Source organism: Nannospalax galili, unplaced genomic scaffold (genome assembly GCF_000622305.1).
Source record: "Nannospalax galili isolate Female #2095 unplaced genomic scaffold, S.galili_v1.0 scaffold886, whole genome shotgun sequence".
Lineage (NCBI taxonomy): Eukaryota > Metazoa > Chordata > Mammalia > Rodentia > Spalacidae > Nannospalax > Nannospalax galili.
In genome coordinates, this window is record NW_008355971.1 from 92,065 (window position 1) to 104,485 (window position 12,421).

Here is a 12,421-nt window from a genome sequence, read left to right on the forward strand (position 1 = left end):
ATTGTTGTTTTTGTTTTTTTGAGGCAGAGTATCTCAACTGGTTTGGAACTAAGCTGATGCCCCAGGCCCCAGGGATCTGCCTGTTTGTGCCCTCTAGGTACTGGGGTAACAAGTGAACAATTGCTCCCACTTTTTTTTTGTCTTTTTTGAGACAGGGTCTCCCTGCAGCTCCAGCTGTCCTGGAACTCACTGTGTTGACCAGGCTGGCCTCCATCTCAAGATCTCAGAAATCTGCCTGCCTCTGCCTCTCAAGTGCTGGAATTAAAGGCATATGTACCACTCCCGGCCTTTTTTTTTTTTAAACACTTCAGGGCATAGAACTCAGGTCCTTAAGCTTGCAAGGCAAGCAGTTTACCAACTGAGCTCCCTCCAGCTCTATTAAAGTGTTTTATTTTTTATTACATTTATTTATATGTATGTGGGCACATGTACCAAAGTCTACACATGGAGGTCAGAGGAAAACTTGTAGGAATTTTTTCTCCTTCCATCATGTGGGTCCTGGGGATTGAACTCAGGTCCTCAGACTTTGTGACAAACTCCTTTACATGATGAACCAACCCCCCCAGCTTATTTTTCTAATAATGAATGTTAAGAATATACAGCATCTGGGGCTAGAGAGGTGGCTCCAGTGCACTGGTTTGGAACTAGCACTACTAGTTGCTCTTGCAGAGGACCTGGGTTCGATTCCTAGCACCCACATGACAGCTAACAACTGTAGCTCCAGTTCCAGAGGAATCCAACACCTCTTGACCTCTGCAGGCACTGCATAACAGGTGCACTTACATACATGCAGCAAATACGCTAGAACACATAAATAAAAATAATATTTTAAAAATATTAAAATATTAAAAATCTCAAAAGTTTAAAACTTAAGTTCTTTGGTGTGACTACTATCTTTTCTTACTATCTGGGGAGTAACCATGAATTTTATACCTAAATATGTAAATGAATTCTTGGCCTTCCAAATACCAAATTTCTGTCCCCTTTTAGTTTCCCTGCTTAGTTTCATATATACATTTAACGTTTTAAGGTGTTTTCCTTTTGCAATATCATGAGACAGCACAAAGTATGAAAAATTCGTCTTTGAAATTTGCATTAACTCCAAATGCTCATGATTTTTGTGGTGCTGGGTTTCAAACCTAGGGCTTGGTGTGTGTGTGTTAGGTAAGTGTTCTAATTCTCCCACTGGGCTGGATGATTTTTGTCTTATAAAGTTAATCATGGCTTCGTTGTGCAAAGCAATGATCACATAAACCCACTATTACTTAATTCCCCTTTCATCTTCACGAAAGTTTCTTAAACTTGGTGTACATTCAAATCACCTGGAGGTTGATGTTACTGGAGGGTGACATTACCTTTAGTTTGTGATTTACAAGGTCCTACATGTGTGCTGAGTCTTTGCATTTAGTTCCATTAAGTTCCCTGGAGAATTCTGATGTTACTGTATGAGGGACATGTTGAAAGCAATACATGTGTACACAAAAGAAAAATAATATATTTTTAAAATTTTTTGTTTTATGTGTATGCGTGTATCGCCTGCATATAGGTAAGTGCACTCGTGTCATGCAATGCCCACGGAGGTCAGAAGAGGCTGTCAGATCCTGTGGGACTGGAGTTATGGACAGTTGTTACCTGCCATGTGGGTGCTGGGATTCGAATCCGGGTCTTCTTCAAGAACAGCCAGTGTTCTTAACCGCTGAGCCATCTCTCCAGCCCAATAATTTTTTTAAAAAAAGAAAATACCACCTATCTATTTCTGTAGTGCTGCTTTGTTGCTATCCAGTCATTTCCCTGTGGGTTTTTATTTTTATTTCATATGTATGAGTGCATTGCCTTCAAGTGTGTAAGTATACCCATATCATACAATGCCCTTGGAGCTAGAAGAGGGTGTTGGATTCCCCTGGAACTGGAATTATGTATGGGTGTTAGCTGTCAGGTGGGTACTGGTAATCAAACCTGGGTCCTCTGTAAGAGCAGTCAGTGGTCTTAACCACTAAGCCATCTCTCCAGCCCCATTTTCCCTGTTATATATCTAGCCAAAAAAAAAAACTTCCCACATCTAGTTAGTGGGAGAGTAAGTGCTGACGTCTCATGACAGTGTAATAGAAAACTGCAGACTCAAAAGTGTTTGCTTTTTACCAAATATTAGATATATAATGTGTATTAGTCTAGGGCTGGAAATACAGCACAGTGTTGAATTCTTGGTTAACATGTACAAGGCCCTGGGCAATGTAGTAGATTCAACCCAGGGCCTTGTGTGGTCGGAGGACAATTTGCAGAAATTAGTTCTTTACTTCCAACATGGGTCCCAAGGATCCAACTGAAGTCATCAGGTGTGGTGGCAAGTGCTTTTACTCTCTGAGCCATTTCACTGGCCCTATTTCTAAATTCTTTTATTAATAAGACTTAAGAATCCAAAAGGGGGGGGGCTGGAGAGATGGCTCAGCGGTTAAGAGCACTGACTGCTCTTGCAGAGGACCCGGGTTTGATTCCCAGCCAGCACCCACATGGCGGCTATGAACTGTCCTTAATGCCAGGTCCGGATCCGATGCCCTCTTCTGACATCTGCGGCAATCTGATGCCCTTTTCTGACCTCCGCAGCATTGCACGCCACGGGTGCACTCACATACATACAGGCAATACACATAATGTAAAAATAATAAAGTATTTAAAAAAAAATAATCCAAAAGAGGAAATTCAGTTTCCCTAATAACAATTTTGGGATTTTATTCTGAGAGTATATTAAAACTAGAGGCTAGGAAGAAGTCATTTAGGACAAGTATATTTAGAGATGAGGTGGTCTACATTTAAGTGCTAGTCCTCAGCATTTCGAATCCTTCCAGAGGAAGGAACAGGTCCCTCCAAGTTAATGTGGCTGGAAGATGTCTGGGTTTCATTGGTGGCCTAGAAACCAAGAGTGCAAAATTGAGCTGGGTGTGGTGATGCATACCTTTAGTCCCAGCAGTCTGTGAGCTCAAGGCCAGCCTGGTCTACAATAGAGAGACCCTGTCAAAAAAAAAAAAAAACCTCCAAGAGAACAAGACATGTGAGTGTACCCGTGTAGGTGGCTGTTGTCACTCTGGAAAAGGTGAGTACCAAAAGTCCTTTACCTGGCAATATATGGGCTGCCTTAGGCTCTGGGGTGGTAAAACACAGAAGCAGTGCAGGAAACAGCACAGGCTTTGGCATTGGCCTAGTTTTAAATTGTGCTGTTGCTTTTGAGACTTATAGGTTATGTAACTATATACCTTAGTTATCTCCAGGTACCTCATAGGTGTGGTTCTGAACATTAGATAGTTTGCATAAGGATGCATAATACATAATAAATACTCAGATGTTTGCTGTGCTTAATTGAATGAATTGAAGATGAGAAGGGCTGGAGAGAGGGCTCAGCAGTTAAGAATATGTACTGGTCTTGCAAAGGAACAGAACTTGGTTCCTAGCACTCATGTCAGCCTGTTTGATACCCTCATCTGGACTCCTCAAGCACCTGGATTCATGTTCACATACCCACACCAAGACTCACTTATGCATAATTTAATTTTTTTTTTTTTTTAGAAGTTGAACCTGGGCCAGTGAGTTGGGACCAAGCCTGTTGACTTGAGTTTGGTTCCCCAGGATCCATATTTTGGAAGGAATCAATTCCTCCCCGTATGCACGAAGGCAGACATGCCCAGGCACAAAGTGAATGTTAAAAAAAAAAAAAGCCAGGCTTGGTGGCACACGCCTTTAATCCCAGCATTCGGGAGGCAGAGGCAGGCGGATCTCTGTGAGTTTGAGGCCAGCCTGGTCTACATAGTTCCAGGGCGGCTGGAGCTACAGGGAGACCCTGTCTCAAAAGGACCAAAATTTTTAAAAAACAGTGAACCTGGACATTGTGCTGCACATCTTTAAACCCAGCACTTGAAGCAGGTGGATCTCAGACTAAGGCCAGCCTGGTCTATATACTAAGTTCCAGGCTTCAGGGAACATGCTCAGCCCTCTGCTCCCAAACGAAATGTATTTTATTTAAAATGAATATTTCTTAGTAAAAGGGGTTTTCCTTCCTGGTGCACCCATGAGAGTGTGAAGCATAGGAATTGATGCCTGAAAGACCCTTTCTAGGTGGAGAGAGCCTTGGGCCATGCAGCCTAATACCAGGAGTGGTGGGCTTTTGGAAAGGGGCAGTTTATAAAATTACAAAGTTCCACATGGGCCATGCTCTGCTCAGCCTGGGCTAGATTCCTCCGTATCTACCACAGTCCTAAGTGGTGGCTGGGTTTGAACTTAAATTCTCAGGACAGAGGAAGCTGTTGGCCAAATGTACTCTGCCTGTCTTTGGTGATCCAAAGATTCCTAGTTGAGGCCACTTGGAAGCTGAGCTCGTTCTAGAAGACTCGCCATCATGTGGCTGGTGTAGAGCCATCTGTGCAGCTTCCTCTGATGCTCAGCTAAGGCAGGACCTGAGTGGTTAAATGTTAGGGAGGAAGCCGAAGTCCAGGTACAGCATTGACCTGCAGGTGCCAGAGCTCATAAGTTTGTCACTAGCTAGTGGTGTGACATGGAAGATTGTGACAGGATTGTGTATGCGGGCATTTGCCACTATGTGGGAAACTGTGACCATGTTTCCCTCAGCAAAGCTATTGGCTGTGTGTGAAGGAGGTGCATTTTTGAGGTTGTGTGGCAGCATGACTGCCTTTTGTGTTGCTGACTGGTGTTTGGTGGAACTGGATGTGGTGATGCTTACCTGTATTCCAGGCGTGCAAGGGACTGAGGCAGGAGGATTACCAAGAATTCAAGTCTAGCCTGGGCTACATAGTGAATTACAAGCCATACAAAATTGAACCCTGTATAAAACAGGGAAAATGTTGGAGTGAAGGGAGCTGGAGATGGAGGGGTCATCTTCATTTTTGTGTGTGGAATTTGTACTAACAGGGTTGTGACAGTGTACTACCACTACCACCTGATAGATATGACAGCTGTGTATGTGGACTGTAGGATTCGGTAGGAATTTAGCTGTGAACTGGGTTGGCAGCAGGGATAGCGTGTTGGCATCTGGTAGTGAGAGACCAGCCACCAAGGCTTTCTTTTCTCCAAGAAGCTGATTATGTGTGCTAGTTCCTGGCTCTGTGAGTTGGTACCCAAAAGGCAGCCTCAGAGACCCCAGCCTTTTATCCCCTCTGTTTCCCTGTACAGTTCAGATTCTTGTCTCCCATATATGATAACACATACTCTGATTATGTGCTCTGAGCTACAAGGTCATGACATGTAGAACTGCGTGCCGCACTCAGGCACAGACCATGCTGCTGGGAGGTTCCTACCACAAGGAGGGTGGCTGGGAGGACTCTGTCTTCATGTCAGTGATTCTGGCTGCTCTATTGACTGGTGATATTTTCATGGATCTCCAAGTCTCTAGATTATGCCAGAAGTTGTGTGCATGTCTACTTCTCTGCCATGATTAGCCAAATAGAGTTACACCTTTTTTTTGCTGGGTGTTAGGTGGTATATGCCAGTGGAGGCTACATGAGACCTTGTCTCAAAAAAAAAAAAAAAATGCAGTGGTGGCACATGCCTTTAATCCCAGCACTTGGGAGGGCAGAGAGGCAGGTGGATCTCTGTGATCAGAGCTACAGAGAGACCCTGTCTCAAAAAGACCAAAAAAAAAAAAAAAGTTTGGAGGATTTTCCTTTCTTCACATTCTTTCTGTCTCTCTCCTAACCCCCTCTTTCCATCTCCCACTGTCTTGAGGCTAGGCCTCATTATAGTGCAGGTTGGATTCAAACTCCTGACCATCCTGCTCCAACCTTGCAAGTTGCAAGTGAGTGCTGGGGATGTCCCTTCGTTTTCTACCTTGTTCTAGTCAGAACTTTACTCCTAACACAAGAAAAATATTTACTTGTAATTTTATTTAAATTACTTAGATTTTTTATTTATATCCATCTGGAGTTTTTGTTTGGTTTTGGATTTTAGTTCTGTGAATATTCCTTCCCCTATTCCTCTGCACTTGTTAGAACTAGGACTTGCTTTAGACCTTTTTTGTTTGGAAATAGGATCTTACGTTGCCCAAGCTAGCCTAGAGCTACTATGTAATGGCCGATGCCTCCACCTTCCAATTAATGGAATTACTGTAGCCAAGGGTGACCTTGAAGTCTTAATCCTGCCTCCACCTGGAATTACAGGTGTGTACCAGCACATCTGTTTCCTAAGACTTCTTAAAGAAGGATTATCACTCTCCTAACCCTTTTTGTTTTCCGAGGCACATGCAGATCTCAGGCTCCTTTTTAAAAAACATTTTATTGTTATTTAAATTGTGTGTATTTCTGTATCTGTGTGTGGGTATGTGCACATATGAGTGCAGTTGCCTCCAGAGGCCAGAAGAGGGTGTTGGATCCCCTGGAGCTGGAGTTACAGATGGTTGTTAGCCACCATGTGGGTGCTGGGAATCAAACCAGGGACCTCTGCAAGAGCAGCCAGTGCTCTTAACCACAGAGCCATCTCTTAAGCCCCTTAGGTTCCCTTTCTTACCAGTCTCTGACAGGAGTCTTGCCTCACTCTACTTCCTGATCTCTGCAGTCAATACCAAGGTAGCTAACACTAGAGAGGCAGGTACTGAAGGGGGAAATAACCTAGACCAGGTCCAAAGTCAGAATTCTAGGTCCTTCTCTTCCTACATCTGGCTTTGATATAATCTCCCTCCTGCCTGCCTTATATCCTTTTTTTTAAATTTATTTTTGGTTTTTGGTTTTTGGTCTTTTTGAGACAGGGTCTCCCTCTAGCTCCAGGTGACCTGGAACTGGCTATGTAGACCAGACTGGCTTTGATCTCACAGAGATCCACCTGTCTCTGCCTCCTCAGTGCTGGGACTAAGCATGGGCCTGTGAACCCTGGTTAATTTATCCCTCTATCCCTGGTATTTCCCCCATCCAAGGACTAACCAGGCCAAATCTGCTGTTCTAGTTGCCCTCTATTGCTGTGGTAAAAACACTGACCAAAACCAACTTGGGGAGGAAAGGGTTTATTTGGCTTACAGCACAGTTCATCATCAAGGGAAGCCAAGGCAGGAACCTGGAGCACAGACCATGGAGGAACACTGCTTACTGGCTTGCTCCCCTAACCCATGCTCAGCCTGCTTGCTTTTTTTTTTTTTAATATTTATTTTTTTAATTTTTAATATTTTATTCTTTTTATTTTATGTGTATGAGTGTATTGCTTGTATGTATGTGAGTGCACCCTTGTGCAATGCCCCGGAGGTCAGAAGACAGCTTTGGATTCCCCTGGAACTGGAGTTAAGGACGGTTCGTAGCTGCCATGTGGGTGCTGGGAATCGAACTCGGGTCCTCTGCAAGAGCAGTCAGCGCTCTTAACCACTGAGCCATCTCTCCAGCCCAATTTATTTTTCATTTTGTGTGCATGAGTGTATGTAAGTACACCCATGTCATACAATGCCTGAAGACATTGGATTCCCCTCGAACTGTAATTATGGACGGTTGTTAGGGTGTTGGGAATCTAACCTGGATCCTCTGCAAGAGCAGCCAGTGCTCTTAACCATCTGACCAGCCCCCTCAGCCTTTCTTATACAACAAAAGACCATCTGCCCAGGGGTGGCACCACCTACAGTGGGCTGGGCCCTCCCACATCACTCAAGAATTAAGAAGATACCCCCCACATGGTCACATGCCAGTCCAACGGAAACAGCTCTTCAGTTGAGGCTTCCTTTACCCAGGTGTGTCAAGTTGACAATAAAGCTACCCAGCACACCTGTTTAGCTTCGAGGGCCAGATGAGATCAGGCACTTTCAGCAGGGTATGGCTGGTCTCCATCTGCGATATTTCTGATAAGCTAGAAGCTAAACATGCTTGACAACAGTGCAGAGGTGATCTTGTGTTATTTTGCATCACATTAGGAGGCACTGAATATCAAGTCATTTCACAATCAGTAATGCTAACTGAAGAAAGCTGCATCTGTGAAATGCTAGTGAATACACAGAAGAGCAGCTAGTTGACCAGCTAAAACCAAGTGTATGTTCAGTTCAGATAGGGGAAACTAGCTCTATTGCTAGTTGCTGTGATAGAAACACTGACCAAAGCAACTTCTAGAAGGAAGAGTTTGAGTTTGCAGTTCCAGGTTGGAATTACAGTCTATCATGGTGGGGAGGCATGGTGGCCAGAGGTGGCTGGGGCAGAAAGCAGAACACTTACATCTTCAAACAGGCACAGGAAGCAAGAGAGCAACTTGAAATCCAGGGAGGCTTAAGAACTCTAAGCCCACCCCCAGTGTCCTGCTTCCTCCAGCATGGCCACACCTTCCAAGACCTCCCAAAACAGCGCCACCAACTGGGGACAAAAATGTCCAAATACTTGGAGCCTAAGGGGGTTAGTCTCTTTCAAACCATCACACTAACTCCCGACAGTAAGGCCTTTTTTGGAGGGTGGCAGGCAGGAGGTTGAGTCTCTTGCTATCTAGCCCAGAATCTCATATTACCTCAGCCTCCTGAGTAAAGGATAGCAGGCCTGCACCACCATCCCTGCTTATAAGGATTAACAGTGTTTGTAAAAATCCCTAGAATCTGCTGGGTGTGGTGGCACACGCCTTTAATCCCAGTGCTTGGGAGGCAGAAGCAGGCGGATCTCTGTGAGTTCAAGTCTAGCCTGGTCTACATAGTGAGTTGTAGGCCAGCTGGGGCTACAGGGAGACCCTGTCTCAAAAAAAAAAAAAAAAAAAAAAAAGACACAAAAAAATTCCTAGATCTGACTATACCTCCAGTTTTATAGCCTGGGTTTTCATGAATGCTAGCTAAACACTCTACCATTGAGCCAGCCCAAGAATATCTTCTTTTGCTTCTGTGAAACTCTTTTGATGAGAAAAAACACCAAAAAAATCTGATCTGCGGATGATACTGTGTCTATGACAATGTGTGATAAAAGTTGTAGGACAGACTGGTGAGATGGCTCAGTGGGTAGAAGCACTTCCCAAACATGCCTGGTGACCTGAATTCAATCCGTGGAACCCACATGATAGGAGAGATACACTTCCTGAAAGTTGTCCTCTGAACTGCACACATATACACACATACACTTCTATGACATGGGATGGAAAGAGCTCAGCAAGGTAAGAGTGCTTTCTAGGTTGGGCATGGTAGCACATGCCTTTAATCACAGCACTCAGGAGGCAAAGGCAGGTAGATTTCTATGAGACTGAGATCAGCCTGGTGTACATAGTGAGTGCCAGGCCAGCTGGTGCTACAGAGAGACCATGTCTTAAAAAAAAAAAAAAGTTTTCTAAGCCAGGCATGGTGACGCATGCCTTTAATTCCAGCACTCAGGAGGCAGGAGGCAGAGACAAGAGGATCTCTGTGAGTTCAAGGCCAGCCTGGTTTACACACTGAGTTCCAGGCCAGCTGGGGCTACAGGGAGACCCTGTCTCAAAAAGACCCCCCCAAAAAAAACAAAAAAACTCAAGTGTGAGGACTTGAGTTCAAATCCCTGGAACTCTAAGTACCGGAATTACAGACATGTACCATCATGCCCAGCTGCCTAGAATGATTTTAAGAATTATTCAGGGACTGGAGAGCTAGCTCAGCAGTTAAGATGTGTACCACTCTTGCGTAGGACTGTGGTTTGGTTCCAGCATCCACACTGAGCAGTTCACGACTGGCTGTATGTCCAGTTCCAGGAGATCTAACGTCATCTTCAGGCCTCCACAGGCACCTGCACTCATGTGCATATACCCAACCACAGACACACACAACTCTCAAAGAATTATTTAAATCCTCTTCATTCAAGGAAATAAAATGAAAACAAGAGTTTCCAATTTTGTTCTTTTAAAGGCATGAATATTAGATAAGTTAGATGCAATGCTCACTCTGTCTACAGTTGAATTTAGGGCTAAGAATGTAAATATATATCTGAAAACAATGAATGACTACTCTGTGGGCATCGAAAATACCTTTAGTAGTGTGGTACAAAATGGCAAAATATCGCTGGCTGTGGTGGCGCATACCTTTAATCCCAGCACTTGGGAGGCAGAGGCAGGCGGATCTCTGTGAGTTCAAGTCCAGCCTGGTCTACATAGTTCCAGGACAGTTGGGGCTTCTGGGCGACCCTGTGTCAGAAAAATAGGCAAAGTATCTCTCATTCTATCTTTAGTTCTTAGATTATTCTGTTTTTGTTCTTGTCTACATAGGTTCCCTCTATGTAGTAGGCCCATCTCACCTGGAACTTATTATGTAGACCAGGCTAGTCTGAACTCACAGAGATCTTCCTGCTGTTGCCTGCTGAGTGCTGGGATTAAAGGCATGCACCACTATGCCCAGTGTATATGTATTAAATATATATTTTTTCAAATTTTATGTTTATGAGTGTATCCATGTTGTGTAATGCCCATAGAGGTCAGAAGAGGGCATCGGATTCCGCTGGAACTGGAGTTATGGATGATTGTTAGCCACCATGGATGCTGGGAATTGAACCCAGGTCCTTTGCAAGAGCAGTCAGTGTTATTAATCATTGAGCCATCTCTCCACCCCTAATTTTTTTTTCGGGGGGTGGTCGTTTTGAGACAGGGTCTCCCTGTAGCCCCAGCTGACCTGGAACTCGATGTGTGGACCACACTGGCCTGGAACTCACAGAGATCTGCCTGCCTCTGCCTCCTGAGTGCTGGGATTAAAGGTGTGTGCCAAAGGGAGACCCTGTCTCAAAAAGACCAAAAAGAAAAAAATAATCTGTTGTGCTTACATGTGCACACTTGCATGATGGAGTTCAAAGGACAACTCACAGGAGTCTGTTTTCTTCTACCATGTGGCTGTGAGAATTGAACTTAGGTCATCAGGTTTGGAGGCAAGTGCTTTTACCCTAGAGCCATCTATCCCCTCTTGCTCTTAGACTTATCTCAAGAATCTTGTACGACTTAGTCTGTTTCATATTTCTATCAAAGATATATCTGGCAAGGTGTGGTGGCACATACCTTTAATCCCAGCACTTGGGAGATAGAGGTAGGTGGATCTCTGAGTTCCAGGCCAGCTGGTGCTACAGAGAGACTGTCTCAAAAAAAATAAACAAAACAAAACAAAACAAAACAAAACAAAACAAAACAGTGCCTAGAAGGCCATGTCTTGTCAGGCCAGCCTGTCATGGGGCTAAAAGAGCAACTTGCTACACTACGTGCTTCTGTGTTCCAGCTCCCAGCCCTGGTTTTCTGTTCCATGCATGGGTCTCTCTGGATATTTAGGGCCATTTCCTCCAAGTTCAAGTCCTTGTTTAAACCTCTATGCAGGTTTAATGAGGTAAACAAGCTAACAGTTTCAGAGGTTTGTGTGTGTGTGTGTGTGTGTGTGTGTGTGTGTGTGTGTATTTCCTGGTGAGTGTGTGGAGATTAGCAACTTGCAGGAGTTGTTCTGTCCTTCTACCAGGTGGGTCCTGGGGTTTAAACTCAAGTCATCAAACTTGGCTACACAGTGAGACTCTGTCTCAAACAACAGCAACACACAAAAAAGATTTGTTTATTCTATGTGCTTTGACCAGTTATGAAGACGCTTCTCTGACCAAAGCAGACAGCAGTATTAATCTACAGGCATAAACATAGGCATTTTGAGAGACACAACATATCCGTTTAGTGAAATAAGGACAGTACCTTTCCCATGAAGACCTATGACTTCTCCGGCCATGGGCTTTGACTGGGTTTACAGTGACAGAGTCTTTAAAAGTAATTACGTAGGTCTCGATATCAGGTTTGGGGCTGGGGAGATAGCTCATTGGATAACGTTTGCCACACATGCATGAGGACCTGAGTTCAATGCTCAGAGCCCATGTAAAAACCTGGGCATGGATCTGCCAGGTGTGGTGGCACCCACCTTTAGTCCCAGCATTCAGGAGGCAGAGGCAGGCAGATCTCTGTGAGATTGAGAGCAGCCTGGTCTACCTAGTGAGTTCCAGGCTAGCCTGGGCCACAGAGAGACTGTCTTAAAAAAAGGAAGGTTGGGCATGGTGGCACACACCTTTAGTCCCAGCACTCAGGAGGCAGAGGCAGGCAGATCTTTGTGAGCTGGAGGCTAGCCTGGTCTACATAGTGAGTTCCGGGACAGCTGGGGCTACAAGGAGACCCTGTCTCAAAAAACAAACAAACAATAAAACCTGGGCATGATGGTATTTGCTAGCAATTTGGAAGGCAGAGATAAGAGGGTCTCTGGTGCTCACTGGCCAGATAGCCTAGCCTAATTGTTGAGCCCAGGCCCTAGGTTAAATTCCCAGAATCACTAACAACAAAGGATGGGGGTAGGGGGCGCTGGTAAGATGACTCATCAGGTAAAGATGCTTGTTGTTAAGTCTCATGACATGAGTTTGATGCCCAAAACCCACATAGTGGAAGGAGAGAATCAACTCCTGCAAGTTGTCCTCTGACTTCCACATGTGGGCTGTGGCATGTGTACATATAACCACACACCATAATA